This window comes from Aptenodytes patagonicus, chromosome 5 (genome assembly GCF_965638725.1).
Source record: "Aptenodytes patagonicus chromosome 5, bAptPat1.pri.cur, whole genome shotgun sequence".
In the NCBI taxonomy this organism is placed as follows: Eukaryota; Metazoa; Chordata; class Aves; order Sphenisciformes; family Spheniscidae; genus Aptenodytes; species Aptenodytes patagonicus.
In genome coordinates, this window is record NC_134953.1 from 62137071 (window position 1) to 62154128 (window position 17058).

A 17058-nucleotide genomic window follows, 5' to 3' on the forward strand; every position below is an offset into this window, starting at 1 on the left:
AATGTTTTTACAGCTCACAGACATGTAACATACAATACAGGACAATTTGTTCTATTGATGTCTAAAATGCTTAATGGAGAAACAGGCTGTTAAAATACAGGATACTTTATAGGTTAGCTCTTCTCAATACTGCATCCTTAGGTATTTGCCAAGTTAGCAGAGCATCAGACTTCAAGTCACATTTAGGCTTCTTTAGAGCAGTTTTCCCACTAAAATCTTAGCTAAAAGACATACATATTAATGAAAAGGAGTCATTCATTCTTGTCACACATTTTGTCCTCAAAACAGTTGCAAATCCTGCATATAATTTTTTTCTAGTCGAGGGGAAATAAAACAGCTTTTATACAGTTACACAATTGTCCACAGTCTTTCCCAAGAATGGAAAAATACCCTAAAAATGGAAAGCAGGTGGGTTTTCTTCACATCAAGTTGCTTCTTCTGCACAAGAACAAATAGGCTACATTCCTGTTTTCTTTTTAAAAACAGCCATAATCAGTGTGTCTTCAAAAAGAGTCCTGTGAGCTGGAGATCTGTTGGAAGTGATTTTTGGTGCCTGTACTAGTTGTATGTGTCTACAGTTCCTTTTAACCGGATTGACAAAACTTTCCTACTTTCCTACCATAACACAGCAACCTTGGCATCCCACTTTTCCTTTTCGCTGCTGACTTGGGAAGTTCTGTAGATTTCTTTGATGTTGCTGTTGGTTTGGGAGAGTCAAAGCTGAAGAAGAAAACAGGCCATCATCAGAGATGTTGATGGGGATGGGGGAGAAGAAGTGGAGTTTGTTGTTTGCTTAAAAGAGACACCTGAGAAGTGCAGAATGTAAGAGGAGAGGAGAAATGCTCAACAAAACAATTGTTGCTGCAGGACTCTGTGTCTGAAGCTCCCTGGGATTTCACTGAGGATTTGCTTCATTACTTCTGAATGTCTTCATTAGCTCAGAAGCCTCCTTGGTGGGAATACAGCTGGCAAAAATGGACCACTCTGGCATGTATTTCTTTTACATCCAGGTGGATCCCAGCCAAGCACACAGTCACACCATTATTTCAGACATGGGTTATCAGCAACGCATACAAAAATGCAGGATTAGAGGAGCAACTTTCAGAAGAAATGTTGCTGATAAACCTGGAAATACTCTCGGACCCCCCGTGGCAGAGGAACAGCCAGGAATAGTTAAACGAGTGCCAAAACAAAACCCTTGACCTGAACAACTGCAAATTTCAGAGACATTTAAAACAAAATCTCAGACTGAACTCAGAGACATGAGAACAGGATAGAAAATTAGGGTGATATTAATGAGGCACCACATGGGTCTGAGTTTAGTTCCAGGTCGAATTTGGGGACCTTCCTGGTTTTTCTGGATTTTTTTTTTTTTTTGTAAGTGCTCTAACTCAGCGAGAAGTACTCGGTAGACACCTTCAGCTTGTTCTCCACTCGGCAGCATAGCATCCCTCCCAGATAAACCAGTCCGCAACACCCTTATTTACTGTGTCAGCTAATGGAGGGATAAAAGCAGATGGGATGGTTCCATTTTGCTGTTTTTCCTCCCACCTTTCTTCTTCATGGCCTGTCACTGATCCCCTTTCCTCCCCCTTTCCTCCCCCCCTATTAAAGCAAAACATCTGCCGCAGTTTTAAGATGCTTTGGGCTTTTGCAGGCTGTTACCAGCAAAGATAGCACTTGGCGGGGAGGGAAGCTGAGCGAGAGCCACAGCAGGTGAAGGGTTTTAATTCCCCTGTTACTGTAATCAGCTGCCACGACCATGGAGCCGTCCGCGGGAGGCTGCAGTAATGATTTCCAAACCAAAAAGAGAGCTCTGGCAGGCTGGACTGGGGCTTGGCCCCCATCCGTCAGAGCTCTGCAGAGCTCAGCTGGTGACTAGTCGCTGCGTCACTCCTTTCTGATTAAATTCCCATTAAGTTTAAAATAATAATACATCCTTAGTGGAATAAGAAACTCTGGAAGAAGAAAGAAAAAAGTCTTTGTGGGGTTTTTTTGGCCAGTGGTGCACTAAGGGAATGCCCTGAAGAAGCATATGGGAAAAATGGCTCTAGGACCATGCTTTTCTCCTGCTAAAGTGCAGGGCTTATCCTGGCATTTGCTATGACCACAAAATCCAGATTCACCGGTGAACTAAGACCCTTTATACAATTATGACAATGAAAAATACTGGACAACGTATATAAATTATTATGTGTGAACTATAAGGTACAGAAGCGCCCAAGTCTTTCAGCAGGCAGTTTCTCAAAGGGGGTTGATCAGAACAACCTGTACATTTGTGTCCAAGATCTTTGGTCTGACATTTTGTTCTCCCAGCTATCTGACCCTTTTTTTCATTATCTGGCTGCTTGCTGCCCTGTGCAGGAGCCAACCAGACCAAGCAAAAGGGGCAACCAGGTATTTTGGCATTCCCAGTCAGATCAGCCTTAAAGAAAAAAATAGAAATAGGTCCATGCCACTGGACCCCAGACCAAGGAGGTATGTACCTATCTTTACCATCAAGATTTGCCCGTAAACCCAAGGACCAGTAGTTACTAGAGCAGCAATATTAATAATTATACTAATAATATGTCTTCTAAACTTACATTTCTTCTCCTTTAGTTCTTACAGCCCACTGATCACTGGGGAAGGAATACCAATTTGTGACTAGCCAATGATCAGATCTTACTTCTTTTAGCACTGAAATGGAAGAGACAACCCTAGAAACTTTCATTAGTGGATCAATCTGAAACTTTTGGCTAAATGTGAGATACAATGTTTTACTTCATTTGGGGGCTAGATAATCTTTTTGGACAACCTTTTCCTTTGGTTCAGGTTAATTTTTGAAACCGAAGCACTATGAAAAGCAGATCTGAAACATGTGAATATTCAGAAAACAACAAAATGAAGCATTGCAGCATTTCCATGGCCAATCTTTGCATTTAAGAAACACTGATAGAAAAGTAGGGATATTTTCAAAGGCCAGCATTCCCTCTTTTCACAGAAACTTTTCACCAGATTTGAATCCATTCACAGTCTTTCTCTTCCCAAAGTCCTGTTTTGAGGGATGAACTTAGAGTAGAAAGTCCCCCCCCACCTCTGTAGTTATCATTGCCCCAGACAGGGAGCAGATGTGGCTAAGCCACTTGAGTCTGCCCGACTTCCCTTCCGTGAACCAACACTCCACCCAGACCCCCCCCCCAGATTTTACATGGTGGGTAGCCATTTGCAGTACATCCTGGTCCCAGGGGAAAGTGGAGGAGCTGCTGAAATTACAGAGGTCGTATGAATAGTAACAAGATGCCTGGCTAATAACACCAGGCTGCCTGATCCTTGGGTCCAAGGTGTGTAAATAGGTAGTGGAAATGTGAGGATTTTGGCAAATGCCCACTTTTGCTTGTCATTGTTCATAAGGCTTCCCTACTCAAAGCTAATTCACATCAAAGTCAGGTTACCTGAGAAAAGACTAAGAAACAGCAAAAGAAGAGGCCATAAATCATCTGGAGATCAGGTTGAATTCCTCAGGACCACAAGGTTGAGGCCAATGCCGGGAATGTAGCGTGTAATGGCCTTGCTTATTGCCCTGGTGCTGTATCCCAGAGTTATTAATGGCCTCTGGTGTGCAGTGACAATAACAACAGCTTGAGGAACAACCTAATAAAAAGAGGGTCCCTGCTCCAAGCGGTGCAGCCAGGTCACTTGTAGGCATCACAGCCTCAATCCTGCCTCCCAAAGACATGACGCTAGTCATCTGCTGTTCCCACCGTATGTTTCCTCCATCAGCATGCCTAGAGGGACACTAATGGCTCCCGTGATGATTTGGCTCAGATTATTAAGGTATTAGAGAGTAAAAGAAAGCTCCTCAAAGTCCTGGGAAACTCTACCTGGCACACACCGCAGGGCTGATAACACCACCCTCTGCAACACGCTGGCAGGGGGTAGAAGGAGCTGAACTATTAATCTTTTGTAATCTAGCTGGAATTAAGTGACAGTGATGGAGTACTTTGTAATGGACTTCCTGAATCCTCATACAAACGGAGGAAGTGACCACCCTTGACCAGATTTCTGCTCATGTTGCCTGTTTCCCTGCCTGCATTACACATTTTTCCCTTTTGCAATCAGCTCCGACCCCGCTTTAGCAGGGCTAATGAATTAATACTCAGCCAGCCTGTGAGAACGACCGTCTGGAGGGGCCAGGGGGCTCCCTGGGGAGTGGTTTGCAGGGTATCATCAAGCTGAAATCCTCAGTGCAGAAAGGTCTTCGATGTACCAGGAAGGCAGCTCTGGGGCGGCCAGCCCCAAGTCCGCATTGCCTGGGGAAATCTGGACAGTGGTGCCCCAAAACACTGGACTTTCCTGGGCACACCAAGAAATGCTGTCCTTGGACTGTCCCTATGACATGGAGAGTGTCTGGCATTGCCGGTGGCTTTCATCCCTCCTCAGCAGCAGAGACATGGTGTTCAACAGAGCCAGCAGCTGTGCAGGAGGCACTGAAGCCTTGCATCAAGCCTTTAAAGTCTTGCATCCTTCGGGCCATGCTGGGGAGAGGATGGTTTTATTTTTGGAAGGTGTCAGTTGAGCTCTATTGTCCTGGCATATCCATGTTACAAAACCATGTTGGGGAGCCATCCCTGCCTCGTGATGGGCTTGCGTAACCTTCCAGCAGCATTCATGTTGAAAAGGGACCATGACCTTCCCTTTGTGGAGCAGCGTTGCGTTGCCAGCCAGGAGCTCTGGCAGACAAGCTTATGAACTCCCTGTCTCCCACCCAACAAGCTGGCCATGAACATACCCCGAAGGCTCATGTTGAAGAGCCAGTGTGAAACAAAAAAGAGACCACAGATTACGGCCCGTGGGAGCTTCAAACCACGCCAAAGGCAAGAGCCAATGGACACTATAGCCATAGAAGGGCATATTCAGAGTCAGTTCCCAGCATCCTGACCTTGGTTTCAAGTGCTGGCTTTGGAAACGCAGTCAGTCTGGCAGTCTGTGTGGGCTCTGCCTCTGGCATCGGGGCTGGCAGGAGGATGGAACTGCAGGAGAAATGGAACTCAGAGAAATCCCTTTGCTAATCTGGCCCTGGGAGTCTCGCAAGCACAGGGACAAAGACCTGGGCTCCATTGAGGTGGCTGCAGAGAGGAAGCAGAGGTGACCTCACGAGGATGTCAAGCAGCATAGTGAGATGTCTCACTGGCCAGCCCAGCCCTCATTAATATCACCAACAAGAACAATAGCTGGCCCGTCAGATCTCAGTTTGGGTGTGGGCTTTGATTTTTTCATCTTTTCCCCCACCAAACTCCCAGGCACTCTGATCATGGGGGAATTTGAGAGGTACACTCCTTGACACCAGGTCTGGATTTGGCCACTTGGCCCTGATATGTTTTAAAACAAAAATCACATTATCAGTGGTCTTTTGTCCCGCTCCTGCATCCTGGAGCCCATCACTCACCAAAGAGCCACCTCTGATCTTCACAAATGTGGATTCACTCACACTGCAGGGGAGGGTCAAAATCAGGCACTTGCGTTTGTGCTACCCAATAGTCCTTTGCTATTTTTTTTTCTTTTTCATCTTCTTTTGGTCTTCCCTCAGCTGGTTAAACCCCCACTTGCTTGCTGCCTGAATCAGGAAGGTCTAAAGATTTAGTGAAGACTTCAGGCCACGCTCCAGTGTTTTTTTGTCACTTACTTGTCTAAATAATGCAGGAAAAGCTCCTGCATTGCAAGCCAGGCTCTCCATGAAACGTGTAGAACAGGAGAGGTGCAAATGGAAACCTTGGTGGCATTAGGTGTTGTTTTTCTAAACATTCCCCATCAGTAAGCACGCAGTCTCTCAGCGCTGCACGGTCCCACCGAGCTCTTTAAATAGTATTTCTAGGATTTCTCTAAAACAGGGGCCTCAAGATTTTAAACACAAAAGGACCTGGGGAATGGTTTCTTTAGCAAGAGATTTGAGCAAATCAGTGCTTTTTGTCTCACCCTTTTTTTTTTCTTTTCTTTTTTTTTATGGCCATCTGCTGGGGTTTGTATTTTTTGAGTCATGGGGATGAAGGTGGTTGAGGGGGAAAGAGAGGTTTGCAGATGGGGTGAGCACAACATATACTGGAAAAAATCCCGGATGCTATAAATGGGAGCCCCCTAACAGTGCAGCTCATCTGAAGCAAAATGAAAATATCAGGCATCCAAGAAACATATGTGCAGATGGCTTAGAGCCCAGTCTCCTTACTAAGGCTCTGCATTAAATAAAATGCACCGGGTCATGTTGCTATAGATATAAGAGATTACTAGGTGCAATGTGCACTTCTCTGTGAAACTGCAGGTTTTTAAACAATTGGAAATACAGACCTTGTTTATGGATCAAGTAAATGGCTTCAGTCAAGCAGAACAGCCCTTTTTTTTTTTTTTTTTTTGCTAGGGCTGGGGTCAGGAGGCTCATACTCTGTGAGATTTCACTGCAGACACCACTCAGAAGGAGAGCAGTCTCAACACTGACGTGACAAGCAGCGTCCAAGAGGGCTATTGACTACGACCTGTATTTTTGAAGGATGATATGAATCAATCCAGAGCCTTGGCAAGACCTCGCAGTTGGGGCTTGTGCTTTCAGCCAATGTCAATTATGTCATTACTGAGCCTGCAGAAGCTATTACTAATGTTACTTTTACAGTTCACTGCCTACCAGAGAAAAGAGTTTTTCACACTGTTGTCGTTTTGTTGGAGCAAGACTATACGAATCGCAGATGGCTTCCTTGCCAGATGTAGCCTCACAGGACGGCAGTTTGGGGTTTACAAGAAGTTTAATGAAAACTTGGCGTTTTCCCAACTTTTGGCAAATACTCTTGGGCTGTCAACTCACGCAAGCAAGTCAAGATCCTAAAAGTGTCTAATGACTTGTTCTCACCGAACGAGGAGGTGAAAAGTTTTACCTGAGAAACAAAACCCGAATGAGCAAAGCAATACTCTATCACACTGGGTCTGAGCTCATGATCACTGCAGTTATTGAAAGCTCTCACTGCATGCTGGATCTGTTCCCAAGTCTTTGCTATTGCTCTTGAGGGGTCCAACGTATTTCTGCTGACATGGAACACTGATGGTGAGTAGGGGGGAGAAGTGACATCCAGGTGTGTCGAAAATCACATCATCCTTACTTTGATGCCTACTGCTCTCTTTTTTCAGTTATGACTTTGATGCTTTGTCCTGGGCTGAGAGTTCATTTGCTAGCATTCCTGCTTGGTCTGTTTCTTCCTTGATGATATGAGCAGTTCATTAAAATTGTGCCAAAAGAAATTCTCAGGTGTGTGCCTTCAGATGTAGGACATCTCCTATACTCAACATGCCCAAAGGGTGTGGAAATAACCAGCATCTCCAGCTGCAAGCTGGAAACTCATCACATTATTTGAGTTTTCAGGTATATTATTTCCTTTTCTCTATTCATGAATATTTGTGCCCAGTGAGACTTGGCATAGCACAGTGTCATTTTAAGCATAACTCTTCTTAGTTTATCAGTCTCCTAATTTTCCATTCCCACCACCCTGGACTGATATTCATCTTGGTCTAAACTGTCAAATGGAGTCAGCTGCAGTGATTTGGTGGTGAAGTTTCTTCAGTTATGGTTTGGATAAGAAATGAGTTCCTACGTCCCAGTAGCCTTAAAATGCTTCCTCATGGGCGCAGTGTGTGCACCAGTGGGATGGAGCACAATGGTACATCTTCATATAAAAAATGCATTTGAGCCATTCAGAAAATCAGCTCCAACAAACAAACCCTATTTGATGTGTGTGATGTTATTCACACCATGTCTCAAGGCAATGAGCCTGTCTCATCTGTGGGCCTTTAGCAGTCTCCCATAAGCAACTGCCTTTGCCTCAGCTGGTCTGCCTGTCTTTCAATATCTTCATCCTGAGCCTAACTTGAATGGTACATTTTTTATCACTGTTGGTGCACAAACCAGATGATTGAATTCTCTAGAGGAAGGAGGAAGTAGCGCTTTACATCCATGTGGCAAAGGGATTAATAAAACAGCTGGAGAAGCGTAATCATGGAGATGTCATCCTTTTTCCACTGACTGAGGTTTGGATGCAAACCTGGTGTCTAACCCTCCTTAGCGCTCCTGTGGATCTGTCTTCTTCAGAATCACTCTTAAACAGGGTTATTCTGACTTTTTTTGTGTGAAGTGCTCAGAGACTTTACAGAAATGAAGTTCATTTACCAAGATGCAGATTGAATCAACATCCCTGAGACAAAGCACACCAAGCACCATGGGTCTCCTTCTTTTTACTTTGGCGGTTGCATGATGGAGTTGCAGATCACGTTAGGGAAGCTATAATGGACTGTAAATCTTCCTCCCTCTCCCTCAAAAAAGAAAAACTGTAAGTGTCAGGCTTTCTTAAATGAGGTTTTTAATAAACTTCACTTTTATAGAAGGGCTTCAGATAGGATCAGAAGAAATCAAGTGGTTTGTGATGACTAGTCTTTAAAAAGTGCCACGTGTCTTTTCATAAAATGCTAGTTTGCTGGCCTGGGAGGGCTATTGCTAATGGAAGACTGCAAAGCTGCATAATATTCCCTACTTTGTGCAACAGAAGAGACTTATCTTAGTATAGCAGTAGCCCTAATAATAATCACCCCTAAAATATGTTCAGCTTGAAATTATCTTTTCTTGGATAGCTGTTTTTTTCTCCAGCAAAATCTTGAGCACCATTATTCTCACGATGTGTAACACCTCAATCTCTGTTCTGCAAATGCTTCCCCATAGATGGCCCAGAGATCTGGTCTTTACTGAGTTTTGGGTTGGGCTGAGCTCACAGGCAAATGCTGGGACTCTGAAGAAGTGACCATGAAGCTCAGAGGTGTGGGAGAGGAAGATTTAATTCCTTTTTATCCCATAAATATTTGATGTGGGCCCTCACCCAAGGCAGCTAGGGCAGATTTCATCTCACTACGCCCCAACTACATCTGTACCCAGTGAAGAGAGGAAGAATTCTCCAGAGCGTGTTGTGGACATCTACGATCTGTACCATGGAGGTGCCAGTGTCTCTTCATTGACTAAAATGGGAGCTAGCTAATACAGGTAGCTATGAGTAGGTATGGATAGGATATGACTCCTATGCCTGTGACAAATTCTGCTTTTTTCCTTCCTTCCTTCCTTCCATAAAATAGAAATGAATCTATCTCCACCTGACAGAGCTGCTGTAAGGACCCAGACCTTACAGAGAGGGAAGTGCTTAAATGAGCCAGCAAGGCGGTCATGGTAAATACCTACATTCAAGAGTGCATGGTTGGTAATGTATAACATTCCCTAGTAAAATCACAGCATTATTAATTTTGCTGCCTTATATACCTTTGGAATGGTAAAAGCAAGAGGAGAAATCTTGCCCAGTGATCCATCATCCAAGGCTTTGAAATAGAGCCAACTTCAGTGAAATTTGAGTGAGCCCTTAGAAACACAAGGAGGGCTAAAGCAACAAGTGCATTTTACTGAGCTATGATATCATCCTCTATTCGTTTCTAGAGGGGAAGCTGTTTATCGGATGTGTAGGAGAGAAGAAAGAAGCAGAAAAGCACACACATATATTTAAATATTCAAAGCTGCCCCAGGAAAGAACTTAAAATCTGAGGTCATTTCCTTGATGAGCTTAAAACATTATTTGTCATCCACAGTGAACAAGAAGAAAAAGGGAAATAAAAGAAGGATAGGAAAAGTCTGTTGCACCCTTGCCATTTGTGGTTTGAAGGGGAAGGTGCTTAGTTACGACAGCCGGCAGCCAGCCGAGCCAGCCTGCAAGGGTGCCCCTTTGATCTGCTCCTGGCTGGCTCTGAGCACCAAAGTGGCAAAATTCGTGGAGGAGAACAGAGGAGGCTTGGCAAAGCTGTGGTACCACCTGGGACTGTTTTACATTTTCTTACCATCACAGGCATTTGTCAAAGCCTCCAGCCAAGCGGCCTCAAAGGAATGAACTTTTCTCTTCTCTGCCCCATCTAGGCTGTGTATATTTGGAGGGAAGCATTAAATTCACTCTGGAGAAGGTAGAAAGAGCAGATCCAACTGACACCTCCAGGAGAGTGCCTAAGCAGCTTTAGTAGTATATTAAGTGGTATCTTACTGGCTTTTTGGCTTGATTTAACATATTCCTCTGGATATCAGTGCAAAGTGGGTGTAATAAAGCGTAAGTGGAAAGTGCGAAAGTGCCCCTTGCGATTGTGATCATCATCCCAGTGTTGATCAGGAAGGGCACAGGCTGGGAAGCCCAGGAGGCAAAGCTGGGACAATTTAGGGTGAAGCAGCACTTTGTGCTCAAATTGAGGGGCAATGGCTGAGTAACTGGAAGACAATATAGTAATTCACTAGGAACTGTGTAAATAATTTGGGGACAATGATCTGCCTGATGACAGCATCCCTTCATATCTCAAGCACCCTTATTGCTGGTGGGGAAAGTGGTGACTTCACAGTGCTCACTGACCTGGCTGAGACCATCCAGGGCATCCATGCACGAGAAAAAAGACAAGAAAGGAGACATGCATGTGCATCATACAGAAATCCCCCCCTGTCCCAAAATGTAACTATTCTTTTATAAAGCTATACAAGGTACAAGAATTCCTACAGGGACTTTGCCAGGGCCAGAGGAACCATGTGACATGCTGTGATGACATCCCTCATCTCCTGGAATACACTCGGGCGTGAGGACAATATGGACCGCAGGACAGAGGGGAACACCAGCTTTCACCGGCAGCCTTGGCCTCAGCTCAGCCGCTGGCAGTCTTTAGTCTCAGAAGACCCGCAGCTGCCAGGACTCAAATCAAGGCCTAGTCTGCAGGCAGACAGGGACCTGCCCTGTCCATGATTTGTGTTTTCTTCTGCTCATGCTGAACTCCCTGGAGGAGCACTGGGCAGCCCATGTGAAGGTAGAACAGCAGCATGTGAGCAACTGAAAAGTAGAGACTAGCGCAGGCATCTGTGGGATGCTCGGCTCTGGTCCTGTTTCATTTATTAGCATGGATGCAGCTGAGATGTCCTGGAGATGATGAAGTCATGGAGAAGGCATCTTCCTCTGAGCATCCCTTGATCCTCTCTAGAGTGGCTCTCTGGAAGCTTATTGCTTCCATTTGAGTTGGCCCCTGAACAACATGATGAGACTTTCTCTGCACTGAGCTTGTGGTCTGCCTAGAAGCACTGAACTGGCCTTTGGTCTGCAGCTGTTTAGCCTCTGGATTGTGCAGCTCCAAACGTATCATTGGTTCCCTGTTATCAAGGCCTCTGATTCAGAGCTCAGGAAAACATTGCCATTCCAGGCTGTGGGAGCTGTACATTTTTTCCCCCAGCAAATTTGACTTGAGCCACACCAGTCTTGTAAAACATCAGAATATCTAAGAAAAGACAAGACTGCCAGTTTTTGTATATTTGCTTATCAAAAAAGCTGTACTTCCAGCATCTTCTGTCCCAGCTGAGGGAAGCTTCGGTGTTTGTTTTTAATCTGTAAAAGAAAATGATAATTATGATAATAAACAGTATGTGAGGTATTTCTCTTTGCTGAAACTTGGACCAAGGTCCAAAAGATGCTGCACACAAGCCAATGAAGCAGTGTTAGCACTTGCAAGCAGCAGCACAGCTGAGTCAATATGCTGGCACTGTGCTTCCCTAGAAGTTGGAGCAGTCCCTTGTCAGCACTGCTCTGAATGAGTACATCACAGCCTGATGTTAGGTGACACAGCATTTTAGCGGGTTTTTTTGACAGCCTCACTGTACCCTAAGCAAGAGCTGCCCTGCCAGAGAAGCGCTCAGGCCCTTCCTGCCCTGCTGGTGCTGTACAAATGGGCAGTCCCCTTGCTAAAATACAGCAGAGGTGGTTTTGAGTGGCTCCGCAGCCCTTCTGCACCATGGGAATAACATACAGCCAGCCATCCTTGCTGGCAAGTGAGCTGAGAGTGGGCAATTTCTGTTTGACCACCATGTGCAGCAGATGGGAAAACAGCAGGGAAGCACTGGCCAGCAAGGCAGCAAGTGTTCTATAGCATGTCGGCACCAGGAGGTCTACAGACATTGCCGTAAACTAATAAATGCTGCCAGTTTAATACTGGCAGTGAGATGAACTGGCCGCACAAAACCATAGGGGTGTGAATACTCCCCAGGTACTCCCCGAGCTCATTTCAGCTCATTGCAGCTTTCTCCAATACACAGAATAAAATGAAATTATTTTTTTAAAAAGGCTATTAATCCATTTTAGGGCCAGAAGGAACCAGCGTGACCCTCCAGTGCAGCCACCTGCCTTACATAGGCCATCCAGCTTCACTCAGCAGCATCGGCATCACGCCTGAAACTGCTGGTAGAGCAAGCATCTCATTTTCATCAAATGTGGAAAAGATTGGCTTCTTCCCTGCTCTGAAAAATCATGCCTAATGCTTTTTTTTGTATTATAATTTTAAAATAACAAAGTGGAATTGCTCAGCAGGGCAAACTTCAGCACTAACCACAAACACAGGCCTGGCTGCAGGAACCAGTGAGCTGGGAGACATTACAAGGTTGTTAGTGTTAAAAGCAAGAAACGGCGAGGAAAATCTGTTCCTCGCTCCCACCCAGTGTGCCGGACTCTGGTCAACCTTCCCAGGCTGCTCCTTTCACAGGCAGCGTGAAAATCAGTGATGCCCAGCCAGCCATATAAGTATAAAGAGATAAGGGTGGAGGGGGAATTTTGCACAGCTCATCACTAGTAATGATTGCATTGCAATAATCAAAACCTGCTAAGCCATCTATTGATGTTCAAAGCCAAATGAAGATTGATTGAGGCAGACGTGATGGGGTCATGAAGTAGATTTGTCACGACAGAGGAGTGTATGTGTGTATCTGAATGGTATCAAGGCAGCTCCCCTTTGCACGCCACGTTGCTGTCTCCCCGGTACCCTGAGGAAGGTGTTAGAGTCACTCAGGGTGCGACGTACTGCAAGGAATCCCTGCACTGCATCCCGTGACACTTCTAAAGGACACAAGGACGCAGCTGACCCAAATCTTGCCTGGCACCATGGCAAGATGCTTTGCCGCATGAGCATCCATGGGGGAAGCAGTACTCCAAAGATGACAAAGCCTGCTCAGTAGCTTCCACTTAACATTTCCATTTGCCTCCCTTTGCCTCCCTTTATTACAGTTACCATGTTATTAATATTTTTTTCTTTCTTGGCTACCTCTTTGCTTCTGCAAAAGGGCGACAGGCTAAATCAGCTGTCTATTACTCCCACTGCTTTTCACTCAAAGTAAGTGACATTCACTGCAAAATGTCTCAGCCTCCTGCCCTGGAGCCGAGTGGGTTTGTCACAGTCCAGAGGAAGCAATTTTAGCTGCCATCTTAAATTAAGACTTGCAGCCCTGGTAGATGGAAGATGTGAGCTGCGTGGCTTTCTCCATCACCCGGAGCACAGAGCCCGGGGGAACAAACAAGACCTCCAAGAGGCCAATGTCTGCCTCCAGATTTCCCCTGTGCCTCTTCCTTCTCTCTTTTCACCCTTATCTCGTTTTCTCACCAGATATTACACCCTAATGCCATGCAGACATGTGCTTTCCTTGACCCCAGCACACCTTTAGCAAGGCAATGCTTTTGTAGGCAGTTTTTTTCCCCATTTATTGTTTCCGAGACCTGGATGCAAACTCGATTTTTAAACTAATTTTCAGTTTTGCTCCTCTTGTTCCTTCTGTGAGGAGGACAGGCTCCCTGATTACCCTCCGCCAGGCCAGTCCGCAGCCAGCCCACAGCGACCAAGGTCCTTTGGGGCACCCCGAGGCCATGTTTCTCCTCCTCTCACTGAGCCCCATGGTGTTTTACTGTGGTTGAGACCCCTCCATGCAACTCTGTCCATGGTTTGGTTTGACTTTTCTGTCAATAACCTTGCCAGGCTGGTTCTGGGATTTGTCAGGATAAGGAAGTTTTCTTCATACACAGCTTAATACTCTGCTTGGACCTTTCATGATTCATCTCAGCCTGACATTTTATGTACTTTGAGAAACCCACATGGCCTCAAGTGGAATTAGATAGTCCTTTAATGGTGGTATGGGCAGAAATGCAATGGGGTCAGGGTGAAAAATGTCAAAAGTCAATTTAAACAATAAAAGCAGCTGCTTTGAACCAAAACAGGACTTGTCTATACCATAACACAAGGTTCATCCAGGTTAGGTGTGGTGGAGGACGGAGCACCACAGTCTTCCTCAGCTTATCAGCAGGGAAGATTTTATGCATTCTTCAGACAAACCCTTGGATCCAGTCATTGCTCCCAAGAGGAGAGACTCTCCGGACTGTGTCAGATTTCAGAAAAACATGACAACAACCTTGCTTCCCAGATACTAATATTTCAGAAATGATAGTGCATTTTTCAAGGCAGAAGGCAGCAGCCTGGAGTTCAGTTACATTGTGCGGGTGATTAATGTGTTGTTTAGGGAGCAGACAGAAGCAAGGAGCCTGAGAGAGGTCTCCTCCTCTCTGTGCCTGCCTTCTAGTGCTGGGGGGGGGGGGGGAAGAAAAGCAAATTTAGCTCGTGTGGACGCTGTGTGTTTTCTGACTATCTAAGGAGCATTTGAGGTACATGGCGTGCATGATGGGAATGACCCAAACAGTGACTTGTGCATGCTGAAGACAAGTGTTCATGTTTAACTGCTTCATGGACACAGCTTATCAGAGTAACCAGTCCAACAACAATGCAAGCAAAAATCCCAAAGAAACCAAAGAAAATGAGATATGTCTGGTTTATCCTTATAGATGTGTGAGAAGCAGGATCCAAACTGGTTCAGGTTTTGTACTATAGGCACCAAATCTCCTTCCCTATCTCTTCCCCTTTGTACAACAGAGGTGACTGACAGGAGAAGGAAATTTATCCCAAATATGAGGGGCCTTTGATGGTAGAGACTCAACAGAGCTGCTTAGCTTTGGGGTCGCAGGGGAGAGCCCTGTGCAGTCCATCCGTGGGTGCCCTGAGTGATGGTGGTGGGTGCAGGAGGGAGCTTGGTGGTTCACGTCCACATCCAGCACCTGGGATGGGAAGACCATGTAAGGAGTGCCTACAGCCCATTTTCTCCCTGGGTACCAGATCTAATAAATACTATATGCACCAACCCTCAGTACTGTCAGCCTCTGATTCCTAAGTGGGAGGTAGGGACCTCTGGGTGTCCCTTGGGAGATTTTCTCCCTGGAAATCAGTGTCCAGGTCTCAGATGTGCAGCCCTAGCATGTGTGTTTTACAGAGTATATTTTTCATCACACGGTTCCCTCTCGCTCCTTTTACACTCCCCTCCCCCCCCCTCCCCCCCCCCCCCCGGGAATATAGTACAGTGCACGCATTCAGCATACACTGAAATGTATAAATAAACCAACATTTTGCTGGGTCAGCCCTCTCTTGGCAACCTCTCTGTACTTTGTCACTGGAGGCCACAACTCCACTTAAAGTGACCATTTTGTCTTGGCAGGACTCAGTCGCTTATTCATGTGCTCCTCAGTTCTGCTGTTTGGTGCCAAAGCACAACAAGAGCTCCTCAATTGCCCTTGGCTTCCCTTCTGCAAATGAGTGCTGAGCTGTGGGGACAGTCCATGCCATAGAAAAGGGAAAGGGAAAAAATTACTGCTTGCCAGCGTCTAAGAGAGGAGATATACGCTGTCAGGTCCTATTCAACCATGGCCCATAGGAAGAACTGCAGGGGGTGTTTATAGCTCCCACCATTGGCTTCCACATGGGCTTTAAGATACCCTTACACAGTAATAGATGGCCCTGATGAAGAGAGGCATTTCATGGGACAGCCATGGCTGCTCACAACATTTTCCAGACTAGTTTCCATTCCTCTCTTTGTATCCAGAAACTGAACGGGCTGATCCCTTCTCCTGCATTCACTGTTGCTTTTTCCCATCCTAACACTACATCAGGTATATGGGTTTGACCTTTTTCAGTGCTGCACTGTTTTTAAATTACAAAGTGTCTGCAAATGGAATAGAAAGAAGTCACAGGTATATCTATGTAGATGGATGCCTCCCAGATGAGGGCAATGGGTTCCCCATCGCTGGAAGGGTACTCCTATGGGCACAGGCTCAGCATCCATAAACATGAGGTCTCCATGTTTAAAGAGGCTAAAATTTGGGAAACAGACTGGTGATTTCAGATGTACAGCCTCCAAGAAGTCTCATTCTCTGAGGACAGGGCTCTCAAAAAAATCATTCTCATCCCAAGCCGGACACTGCTCAGAGTGATGTCCAAAACATTTGTGTTTTGTAAACAGGAAGTTACATTGTCTGGAGAGGATATTCCCGTCCCCCCTCCGCCCCCCGAATAGCTGTATGCAGGCTTTTTACATAACCCCTTTTTACAGTATTTCAGGACTGAAAAGTTCATTTCCCTCTCATAAGCACATAGGAGAATGCAGCTGCCACCCAGACATCCTTTAAATGGGACCACATGTAAGCCACTTAGTCTCCAAAAATGAAAGCAAAACACAGTGCTGTCATCACTGCACGGCACCGTCAATCAGAGCTGTTCATAATATGTTGCACCATGTATATCTCATACCGTGTTCATTATAAGCTTAGGCTAATGCATAATAATAAACCAGAATATTACAAATGTTAAAAACTCTGGATTAGCAAATGAGAGATAAGTGGAAACAAAAAAGTTCAGATCCAGTCTCTTTTCTGCCCATGAGGGTTGGTGAACACAAATTCCTCTAATGCTTAACTGAGGTGTTTTTCCCAGCTTCACCCTGATCCTGACTGTGTTGTGTGCAACCTCCTGAAAAGGAACTTATGGGCATTTTTGTTCATGTTACTCCACTGAACAATCACAATCAAATTATTTTACTTGCAAGTTCATCAAAATGAGTTTTCCAGGGACACTCCCCCATGGTGTGGATGGGAGACACCAAGGTGAGTCATGCCTGGCTGCTTTCATCTCCCCCCTTGCCATATTGGTCCCATCGTATGATCCAGAAAGGCCACAATGGGATGTGCTGCAAGGGCAGATGATACCTGTCACGCCAAGGACCAAGTGGACAGGGAGTGTCCACAGGCAGGCCTGGGGCTTCAGACTGCTTCTGGGATTGCCAGAAAAAATCATCAGAAAAACATGTCC